General features: G+C 40.5%; 1 protein-coding gene across 4 annotated transcripts in view; it reads left to right on the plus strand.

Annotated features, from left to right (window-relative positions):
* LOC149225573 (cycloartenol synthase-like) overlaps positions 1 to 12,149 on the plus strand; it is a 529,143-nt gene that overhangs the window by 370,671 nt on the left and 146,323 nt on the right. The window lies entirely within an intron of this gene.

The raw sequence follows: 12,149 nt of genomic DNA on the forward strand, positions 1-12,149 counted from the left end.
TAAGTCTGTCCGGATCACCCTCAATCAACCGTCTTTCAATCGAATCAACAACCTCCCAATAATAAGATGAATCTTGTTGCAGCAAATGAGAAGGCTCCTGATCTGTTGATGTTTGCTGGTTTCTCTCATCTTCCAATTGCTGAAACCTTTGAACTTGTATTCTAATGGCATCCATCTGACTAGAATGTTGAACCTTTATATCACTGATTTGTCTGGCATGGTGTTCTTGCATGTCTTTTATTACTCTAACATTCTTTTCCTTTATGTCCATCAAGCAATGCTGTATAAAATTTATTTCTTCTTTATGGTTCGCTTGTATGTCAGCCACTTGATTATTATGGTTGAACGTCATGATGGTCATTTCCTCATCTATGGTTAATAGCTTGTTTTGCATAGAGTCAATTTCCCTATCATGATCAGCTTTCATGGTCACCATATTTTCCTCTAAGATCGACAACCTGCTTTGCATGATTCTAATTTCTGTTTCATAATTAGTTTTTATGGCCTCAATTTCCTTAGCATGCTGGTTTTGCGTGACCTCAATCTCTCTATTACGTTTCTCCAGGTGAGTGCATAAAGTTTTCACATCATTGACATAATTAGTTTGATTGATTTCCATATTTCTTACCAGCATCATTAGATCTCGTATAATTTGCTTTTGCTCTTCTTTTTCATTGTCATTTGTCCCTGATTTTTCACTATCATGAACTTGATCTGCAATATTTTCGGTGGATGACACATTTTGACATGAAGAATCGTCCTGGGATCTTTCAGCTGGACCTCCTATCAAACTACTTACATTCTGTTGCACAATTTTAGAGGAAGAAGGCAAGCTGTTTGGATAACCATATCTATCTTCAAAAGCATTGATAATATCAGCCAAAGAAGAGAAAGAATCCTTAGGAAAATTGTTAAACCAATTCAAAGCATCATCTTCTAAAGAAAGGACAAATAGACGCATTTTGATATCACCATGATGAAACTGAGGGGGTCTGCAATATATGATCATGAAGCGGATAAACAAGTCAATATGCCTTTTAGCAGCGATTGGATCACCATCTGAAAAAATAGGCAATTCAGGAAGGGCCTCCTCCGGAAAATCATGGAGACGGTGAGTAAAACGACATGGTTTAAACGAATAATCCATGATGAACAATAAGGGATGATAGAACTAGATCTTTGCTCAAGAAAATCAAAAGATGAAAGAAGTGGAGTCGCCACTTGAACAACAAATCTGATTCTAAGATCCGAGAAGCAATCAACAAACAGATATGCGGTAGGCTTCTTGTCTGGGAAAAATGAGAAAAGTGGAGTCGCCACCCAAACAAGAAACAAAACCGAAGAGATGCTGCTGATATATGATGAAAAGATGCCAAAATATTGAATCTTCCAGCTCAACCGAGAGATGAGAAAGATGAGAAGATGAATGATTGTCGTTTGAAACACCGAGAACAAAGTGTCCCCGGCAACGGCGCCAAAAAATGTTGGCGTTGCCGGCTCAAATGAATGATAAAAAGATGAACGATGAATGATGAAAAGTTGTTGAAACACCAAGGACAGAAAAACTCTATCCCCGGCAACGGCGCCAAAATATGTTGGCGTTGCTAGGCCAGATGAAGAGATAAGAAATGAGAAAAATGATTTGTCGTTTGAAACACCGAGAAAAAGCAGTCCCCGGCAACGACGCCAAAAAATGTTGTCGCGCAGATTGACACGACAACGCTCAGACCGGGGGCTGTCACTCTGATCCCCGATCCCTCCGTTTAAGCCTGTTTCCCGCGGCTAAGGGGGGTAGTCCCTGTGAGATGATGAGGCCAACTGTCGACCCGTTGGTTGGGAAACACGAGATACGATAAAAAGGGCTCGATGGATTTGGTTAATTTAGCAGACCAGTGCCTTGTGGAGTCAATTTTTAAATGATTACTTTTTAGATGATAAAGAAACATGGACCATGAACAGCAACCATCTATCATCAGCTAAATCATGTGACCAAAACGATACCCGGCAACTGAAAATTTGAAAAGATGAATGCTTTTAATCACCACGATAATCATAAACCATTAACCAGATATCAATTTCGCATCTCGACTTGTAAATTTAGATCTCAGCATGAAAGATACGACAATTCCTGAAAATCACTGGATCTGACGAAGAGAATTTTCCACAAAATTTTTATATTTATTTATTTTTTTTTTTTTGAATTTTTTTTTTTTTTTTTTTCAATTATTTTATTAAAAAAAAAAATCTAACAAAAATCTAAGAATATAAAAACAAAATGAAAACTAATTAAAATTATATTAAAATCCTAAATCTAAAGTCTAAAGTAAATCTAAAATTAAAAAAATCAAAATCCTAAAAATAACAATTAAAAAACTGAATGCCAATTTTTAATTTTTATTTTTTATAACCAAACTCACACCAAAAGTAAAATCTCATTAAAAATCTAATTGAAATCTAAGATACGTAACTAAGCTGAACCCAAAAAAAAATAAAGAAAACTAAATTAAAATTTAACCTATAATCTACGCTAACCTATAATTAAAAGATCTAAAATCTAAATCCTAATTCAAAAGGGGAAATCGTATTTTTTTTTTTTTTTTTTTTTTTTTTTTATATGATTTAAAAGAAATAAAACTTAAATTAAAGTATTAAGATTTAAAACTTTAAATCTAAACTAACCCAAAACCCTAACATGCAAAGCCTACCGTAAAATGTATGAAAAATAAAACAACGAAGGAATGAGAAAACGGCGGAATGCAATGAGACAGGCTCAGGAAAAATGGATGCGGACTGCAACAACAAGCCAAGCCACGGATTTAGGAGAATTCATGAATGCCAAAGATCGACGCAACAGTCTCACTCATACAATGACCACAAACAAGCTCGATTTATCTGTTATGAAAACGATGACGGTTTCAAGACGTGATGGCCTGCGACCTTACCAGATTACCGTCAGCGTGAATGAGGATTAACGTATCTGGGCGATTTACCTGAACCGCAGATCAAATCCATACCAGTTGCCGGTGTGAGTAGGATTTTTTGCCCACGCAAGTGCCTTCAAAGAAAACGATGCCTGTAAAGATCAAGAGTTCGATGATGAAGACGCAGAACACCACTTGACTTACACAATCTCGCTAAAAATTTTGTTGAATAAACCTGGGCTCATAAAAGATGAATCGGGACTTCTGCAGGTGACGGCGTGGGAATGTAAGTCTGCCGACAGCATGAAAGGGAGGAAGAGGTCGATGTGAGGCGGTGAGAGCAGCTGCGGAATAACAAATGACAAATCGATAGCAGGCAGAGGGGTCATGCGTATGGCAGAAACTGAGTGGGAAAGAATGCAGGTATACTATGGATGGAGATAGGACGACAGATCCTGCTGCAGGCTGGAAGAATGAAGCCACAGGATTTCTGGGGCTTATTTCACGCTGGCCACCGGATACTAAAGGTGCTGTGCATGAATCGAAGATGCGTTTTCCAGTTCCAGTCAGCCGACAAATGAAACTTATGCAGATTTTCGATGGACAGAAGGAGCATGCTTCCTTGCCACAACTTCTTCCTGATCCAAAACAACCGGCCTGCTAACATATAACCTCTGGGCTTTTAACGATTGCAGAAGATTGACGTGGATTATGAAATGTTGGAGCTGCTGGCGGATCTCTGTGTGTTTGTGCATGTATAAACCAGCAAACCAAAAAATGCCTTTCGTTAGAATCTGTTGCTTATGCACAGTGTGACAGCGTATAAACCTTGACGGCAGTGCTGCAAAAAACGACAAAACCCTAATCAAAACTGCATAAAGCAAAATCTAAAACCCTAGAACAGAAAAAAAATTAAACCCTAAGACAGCTAATAAATTTACAGATATGTGGCCCCTGAAATGCCAGATTCAGCAATAACAACAGTAATGTTTTCAATATATCAACAATTTTGAGCTTCACTGTGAACAGAAAGAAAATCTCTCAATGTAAAACAGAAAAGAAACTCCTAATGATTAACCCAGGGAACAATCAGCTGGGCTCTGCACAGAAAGTGCTTGCGGGAGTTGGCTGGTTCAGCCGAGAACTTCCCCGAACGCCCACAAAATTTCCTTCAAAAATGTTTTCCTGCACATCTCAAGCAACCATCAGCAAAGAGAGAGAGAAAGCTGCTAGATCTCAGGAAATAATGGAGATACCTGCCATTATTTCAGAAACCCTAGCAGCCCTCAAACCCTAGCAGGTGAACAAGATACCTGTGCTCACACTACTCTAAAAACAAGCTATGATTAATGGCTGAAAACTGAAATATGCAGAAAATTAAAGATCTCACAGCAATTCCAGAGAGTAACACCAACACGATTTGAACCCCAAAGTCTTTTTATTAACCAGAAAATCAGATTACAAGAGAGCTTTTCAGTACAGACTCACAGATCAGATGATCTCAAATGACTCCCTAAGACCCTATATAAAGGAAATGATCCTAACGGCTAGTTCAAGTGATCCATGTAGAAATGATCTCGACTGTTGATGAGGATCAAGACATCTCTTGATCTCATCCGTCGATTTATTAACTTAAAATATTATTATTTTATTAGTTAGGGTTTTTGCTTCATTTTTTAATTTTTTATTATTTTTTATTATAAAATTATTTTTATTCATTTTTTAATTTTTTAATTCTTTTAACATGGATCACTGAACTAAGCTTTCGGAAACATCACCTAGGACCTAGGACTTAGGACTCATGAGGGGATTTAAAACATTTCTCGACCCTCAGGACACATTACATCATGACTTTTACAAAATTACATCTTAAGGGACAAACCCATTTAATACAGACCCTCACAAAACACCCAGCTCTGCGACACAACGATAATCTAGCAGATCGACACACTAGGATTCTCCTAAGGTTCTAATGACAAAATCAATCCCGGCTTTGGGGTCAGGTTTGAAGGAAAACTCTGCCGATCCGTGGATCGGTGAGACAAAAAACCTTCCGGGACGTAGATTATCATCAGAAAGTTAGGTCCACCTAGGCAAATTACATACATGACTCATGTCTGCTAAGATTATTTACAATTAATACATGCAGACTGGGTTTACAATCAAAAATATCAAGCTGCTGATGATGGAAGCATGGCACGGACATGCTGATCAGGTGCTGCTTCTTTCTGTCAAGAAAAACGGGGTGCACTGCATGGGTAGTTGACCAGTAATGGTCAACAGACCCCATAGCCCAATGGTAAAAGACACCCCTCTTTTCATCTAAATAAGTGATCCCACCACCAAATCTAAATCAAAACCCAAGCACAATCATAACTAGCCTAAAATCAAATAACTAAACAAAGTTAAATAAAAAAGAGAGAACCCTCTCTGAGATTAGGAAGGCTAGATCCTAATCTCCAAAGTTGGTTTGCGGTTACCTCTATCATTTCTTTTTCTAACAACTTTGAAGAAATTTTGGAGTGATAACAGGATACACTTTCCACGCTATACCAAGGCACTTCCGAGTAGCGGAAGATGTACTTGGAGGAAAATCTGAGATGTACTAGGATGCAGAAAGGGGAACGCATAGACTCCTAACTCACTAGGATTCGGGAGATCCGGGATCAGCTGTTAGTTGTTGGAGCAACACCTCAAGCCACAGAGCTTGTACGACTGGCACTCAATAGTGTCTCCGAGGAGTGGCAAATATTCGTCCAAATCATTTTGGGTAGAGGAACCTTCCCAAAATGGGACTTGATGTGGGCCGATTTGTAGCAGGAGGAATTGAAGCGAGACTTAGTGAAGAACTCCATCAGTGGCAGTAGTAGCGGGTCGAAGCAGGTGAAGGAGGAGGAGAATGTGGCCCTCGCATCGAAGGGCCCCATTTAGGGACAAGGGGAGCAGAGAAAGAAGAGGAAGGACCTGTTGAAGTTCAAGTGCTTCAGATGTGGTGAGCTTAGCCACTACAACACCTAGTGTCCTCTCAGGAAGAAGGACAAGGAGGAGAAGCAGGACCAATAGGCAACATTAGCAAAGATCAATAGGCTTTCCTCCAGGCTGGAGGAAGACTTCGCCATGTTTGTTGACATACCCCGAAGAGTGAAGTGGGGTGACTTGGTGTTGTAGCCTCAGAGTGCTACAGATGGGCACGATTCTTGAGGAGGTCCACCTCTTGGATCAATACCTTGCTAAGGTGGCCCACATTTTTCAGTAGCAGGCTGGATTAGTGGCAGTAGATGCAGTTAGATGTCATAGTGGCAGATGTAGAGTCTAGTTGCAGTCAGATGCTGGGGAGTGCAGTGCAGAGTTGGGAGCAATGCAGGTGGCACAGTGTAGAGTCAGCAACAACGCAGATGCCAGCAACAGTGAGAGACTCATGTGACAGATGCATCATACTATTCACAGTTGATTCAGTATTTAGGATGATTTTTAGTTGCGGATGTTGCAGTTGCAGCAACAACAAATGGAGAGGGAGTTGTAGTGCAAATGTAGTGTTCGCAATAGTTCAGCAGGGTCAGCAGCAACACAAATGCAACACATATCAGATTTGCGCAGTGGTTGGTGGGAGCAGTAGCCAAACATCAGCAATGTGACATGAGATGATGTAGAGACAGGGTGTTGTTTCAGTGGGTTGCAACACTAGAACACATTCCTCGCTAAGAGGGAGTGTTATTTTTTGTAGCATCGAATGTGTTCTACCCACAAAATTTTTTGGAGTCTAGAATACATGAGATATCCAATACCCAGAAATCGTTTATGGAAATTCCACCTATAGATGACTTAATTAGGTTTATTAGTCAGTTTTTAGTATTTCCTAAGTCTAAACATAGGAAATATGATTAATTAATTAGAATTAAGTCATGGTGAGAATGTTCTAGAAAAGTACATGGATTGATCTCTAGTTAATCCTAGCCATCGATTAAGATTTAATCATGGCCATTGAAGTCTCAACGGAGGATTATAAGAAGAAGTCAAAGGGGCTTGGAGAAGAAACACCACATCAGTTGAGTAGTTCAATTTCGCTGTGAAATCGATTTCTAGAGTAGCAACTGTGTGTTGCCAGAAGTGATTCAGTAAGGTCGAAGCAGTGAGAGAGGGGCATAGATAGTGAGGTTGGAGGAAGCTATTCCAGTGTCGGTGAGTACATTGTAGAGAGGCAGTGTAGAGCCCTCTAGAGGAGATTTCCGTTTCGCTAGGGAGAGGTCGAGATTCTGAGCCAGAAGTTGGGCAGAGGGTCCAGAGGCAAAGAGTATCAATTTCCCAGATAACAACTGACGAGACAGTGAGAGGAGACGCAGTTCTGAGCTTGTGGGATGTAGTAGTTGCGTAGGTTGACGCAGTGACTGCGCAGAGGGAGCAAGGAGCAGCTCAATTCGAGCTAAGGTTAGTGTGGTATTGCTTGTGGAGTGCGAAATTTTTCTCACTAGTTATTATTGCCAATTATCTCTCTGCTTGGATTGCTAGTTTAAGCATCCATAATTTGTACTCAGATTTTCACTACTGCATAATATCAAAACCTTCAGCTGCTGCACTAGTTTTCCCAAGTTGGGTTTGTCCGCAGTGTATTTTCTATGTGTGCATATATTTCTTCCAATGTTTTTTATTTCTTCCGCAGTATTTTATTTGTGAAGGTTGCAGTGTATTTAGTTCGATACTTGTTGTAGCACACAACAAGTAAATTGTTTAATTGAATTAACAATTAGAAGAATTAACATCAGTTGCTGCAATAGGATTCGAGGTTAGCCGAATTTTCACATCTTGCAGCAGTTGGAGAGATACATCCCGACAGTGAGCTAGTGTGTACAACTCTCAATGGTTTCACCAAGGAGTGGGCACCATTCGTTCAGGGTATCACTGGACAAGATTAGCTACCTGGATGGGATCATTTGTGGAGTGATTTCACTTGGGAAGAAGATGCTTTATTTTGTCGAAGGTAATACTAGCAGCAACAATAGCAAAGGACCGAAGATTGTGAAAGTTGAGGAGAATGTAGCCCTTGCATCTAAAGGGAAATCGAAGAAAGGTCCCAGTCAGGGACAAGGCTTAAAGGGAGGAGAAAAGAAGAAGAAAGCTTCTTCAAAGATCAAATGCTTCAGGTGTGGTGAGTTTGGTCACTACAGTACCCAGTGTCCAATGAAGAAGAAGGACAAGAAGGGGGAGAAACAAGCAACAACTTCGGCAAAGATCGATGAGTTGACCTCCAGGTTGGAGGAGTTCGAATTAGTAGCAGCTAATACCTCCAGATGGAGGAGGAGCATAGTGCTTCAGAGTTACAAGATGGGCAGGATCCATATGAGTGGCAACCTAATCTAGTTGATGCAGATTCTTCATGAGGATCAATACCCTTGCTACAGGGGCCCACAACATTTCAGTGGTTGTTGGATCATATTATTCAGGAGGCGCAATCAAATTCTGAGGAACAGTTGCAGAGCTAGTAGTAGTCATCTACTGAGGAGCGCAGTGACAGTTGAGTGCAAACAGTTACTCAGTAGACAGAGAAGAGCTAGTTGCAGTCAGAGACTTAGTGGACAATTGTAGAGCCAATTGTTGGGATTTGGTTCTTTGTTGTAGTAGTTGTAGCAACAACAACATGAGATTAGTTGCAGCGCAAATACGATTTGACAACAGTTTAGGGAGGGACAGTGCAGATGTTAGCAGCAATGCAAATGCATGATGGTTCAGCTACAGAGTTAGCAGATGAATCGAAGTATGCGCAATAGCTTGGTGGACAGTTACAGTTTGTTACGGATGTTAGACATTAGCAGCTTGAGGGAAGATGTTACGGGAGAAGACATAACACCTTCCTCGCTAAGACGAAGTATCAGTTTTTGTAGCATCGGACAGGTTTTCTTTTCTCGATTTGTGTCAGAGAGGCTAAGAACACGAAATCTTCAAAACCCAGAAAAGGTTTTGCGAGATAATCTTGCGAAACACCTTAATTAAATTAATTAATCATCATTTAAATTTTTCCTAAGTCTAACTTAGAAAAACTAGTTAATTAATAGCAATTAATTAAGGAAACGTGAGAACGCGCTAGAATCTCACATAGATTGAGTTTGAGATGATCTTAGCTGTTGGTGGAGATCTAATCATACTTGTTGGTTCACCAATGAAAGATTATAAGAGCATGTCGATGGGGATGGAGAAGAAGCAATGTGTAAGACATCGAGTGAGAGGGAGAGCGAGTTCCTTGGGCAGATCGAGCTATCTAGTTGCAGAGATTCAGCAGGAGAGAGTTCGAGGCGGAGCATCAGTGATTGAGGGATCAACCCAATTAGATTCTTTGAACCTCAAGATCACAAAAATGTTCAATTATGCACAATTAGACTTATGCCAATAAGATTAGTCAAATTCACTTAAGAGACACACAATGATATTCAATTATGGATTGAGTGCTTTAGTGTAAATTCAATGGTCTTATGAAAAAGATCTTACAAAAGATAAGCAAATGTTAGATTCCAAATAACCAATGCTTAGCACTAAGCAACCTTCTCCACAATAATATTCAAAATCACTTAGACAAGTACCAATTAGAATGTAAAGCAATAAGAGCACTTATGTAACTTGTATTTCAATGTTAGGATAGATTTATGACAGCAAAAGTTAATTATGTTTAGGATATTCGTAGATACAAAATAAGATGCCCCATGCAAAACATGGAAGCCCAAATGCCAAATAAACTTTACCAACACAAAATCTTGATTACTTTAGCTCTTTTATGATGCACTTTTCAGTATTATATCAGATCTTATCACACTTATTATGCAAAGATACTAGTCAATGAAATAACTAGATCTATGCCAAATGAACAATGCCCAATTTGCCTAAGTTACTTGCCATTGTGTTAGATAGTTCATCAATTGATTTTATGCCACTTAGATGTGTTTATTATCACTGTCAAGAAGAGATATGACTGTTATAGCAAAACAGAGATATGGGCAAGGGTTTAGAGGTCAAACCAAAGGCCATGGGGCCTTGAAGATCACTTGCCCAACTTGTCCAATCTCTCCTAATGAATGTGGCACCTGAAAACACAAATATATAACCCAATTTCTCTGCAAAACCACCAAAGTTTAGCTCAGAAAATCAAATGCACCCACAGAGGCGAGGAAAGGGAAAAATGAGGCAAAGGAAGAGGGTGAACGAGGAAGGAGAAAGCCTCCTAGAGGCTGCGGCTAAGGCCAAAGGCCTAGACAGGCCAGCAGCACAAGGGAATGGGCCCTAAGGGGCTCATGGCAGGCCCAAGAGGGCTGCCACTAGGCTTGAGGAAGGGTCAAGAGGCCCTAAAGGGCTGCAACCTAGGGTTTTAAGTCCCTAAGGGGCTGCGGCAGTCTTAGGTAGGGAGGCCGAGAGGGCTAGCCTTATAGCTAGCCTTACAGCTAGGCCTAAAGAGGCCTCAAATGACCATGATAAGGGGGGTAAGGGAAGTTTGAGGCCTAATTAGGCCTGTGGCTAGCCTTGGAGGCTAGAAAAAGTGTGACGCAGGAGGCTTTAGGGCCATGACCGGGATAAGGAGGGTAGATGGCTAGGCTGGAGGATGACATTGGGCCTAGGAGGCCTGAAAGATTTGAAACCCTCGCCAGAAAAATTGTTTTGATTCAGATCTTCAATTTCACTGCAAATTTTTCAATAGTTGGCCCTAAAAAAAAATTAGAGGCTACATCTTACCCTCAAGGGCCTAGATCTAGCTCTAATCCTGCAAATCTTCCTTGATATCATTTGCACAAATAAATTTATAATTGCCCAAAACCCCATTGGACAACAATGAGGCATATTTTGAGGTATGTGCATGACATAGTCGAGTATGGGTTGAGATATACCCGAGGGGATGACGTCAGACTATGTGGGTTCATAGATGCAAATTGGGCAGGCAATTTAGTGGACAGGAAAAGTACCTCTGGGTACTACTTCAGTGTTGGATCAGGGATGGTTTCTTGGTGTAGCAGGAAGCAGAAGTCAGTAGCACTGAGCTCTGCAGAAGCAGAGTATATGGCAGCAAGCACAACTATGTGCGAAGCTATATGGCTTCAGAAGTTGCTAATAAGCTTGTTCAAGCAGAGAATGGAGGCGACTAGTGTCTACTGTGATAATCAGAGTTGCATTAATCTCTATGAGAATCTAATGTTTCATGACAAGTCGAAACACATAGATATTTGGTGTCATTTCATCAGAGTAAGTGTACAACGTGGAGCAGTGTAGCAATAGTTGTTCCCACAGAAGAGAAGGTTGCAGATATACTCACGAAAGCTCTAGGGAGAGCTAAGTTCGTCTATTTCAGAGAACAGATGGGTATGGTGGGGAACCCATTTCAATAGCAGGAACAAATTATTTCGGATGCTTCTCAATTGCAGATGTTGCAATTGCAACAACAACAAATGAGAGGGAGTTGTAGTGCAAATGTTGAGTTGGCAGTAGTATAGTAGTGTCAGTAGTAGCACGGTGAAACATCAGAGTTGCGCAGTGGTTGGTGGGCAGTAGTGGCCAGACATCAGCAGCTTGACAGAGGATGATACAGAGATAGGGTGTTGTAGTAGGGTATGCAGCAGTAGAACACAGTCCTCGCTAAGAGGGAGTGTTAGTTTTTGTAGCATCAGATGTGTTCTAGTGACGAAACTTGGTGGAGAGGCTAGAATACATGAGATCTCCATAACCTAGAAATTCCACATGAAGATGGCATAATTAGATTATTAACCTATTTTTTAATGTTTCCTAAGTCTAAACTTAGGAAAATTGGTTAATTAATCATAATTAATTAATTCAAGCTGAGAATTCTCTAGAAACTCAAACAGATCGATAGGGAATTAATCTGAGCCTTTGATTAAGTTCTAATCTTGGTCGTTGGTGCTTCAACAGAGGATTATAAGAAGTCGATGGGTAGATGGAGAACACACCAGTGCAGATACTCAGTGATCTAGACAGTTCGATTTTCCAATGCAGGTAATTTATCAAGAGAAATTGAGTCAAAAGTTGAGTTGTAGGTGGGAGAGGGGAAAAGTTGCAGATTTCTGGAGGAGTGTCTAGTACTAGAAGAGTCAGAAGAGAAGGCTGAAAATATTCCTCAAGAGGCAGCGCTAGCACTGTGTAGTGCCTCAAGATAGGTAGTTCGATTCAGCCTGAAGGGTCAATTCAGCTACTAGAGGCGGGGAAAATTTCCAGGAGGCTAGAAGAAGGACTTCCAATGGCAAC

Source organism: Pinus tabuliformis, chromosome J (assembly GCF_031772625.1).
Source record: "Pinus tabuliformis cultivar Carrire ecotype Pingquan chromosome J, CPIR1, whole genome shotgun sequence".
In the NCBI taxonomy this organism is placed as follows: Eukaryota; Viridiplantae; Streptophyta; class Pinopsida; order Pinales; family Pinaceae; genus Pinus; species Pinus tabuliformis.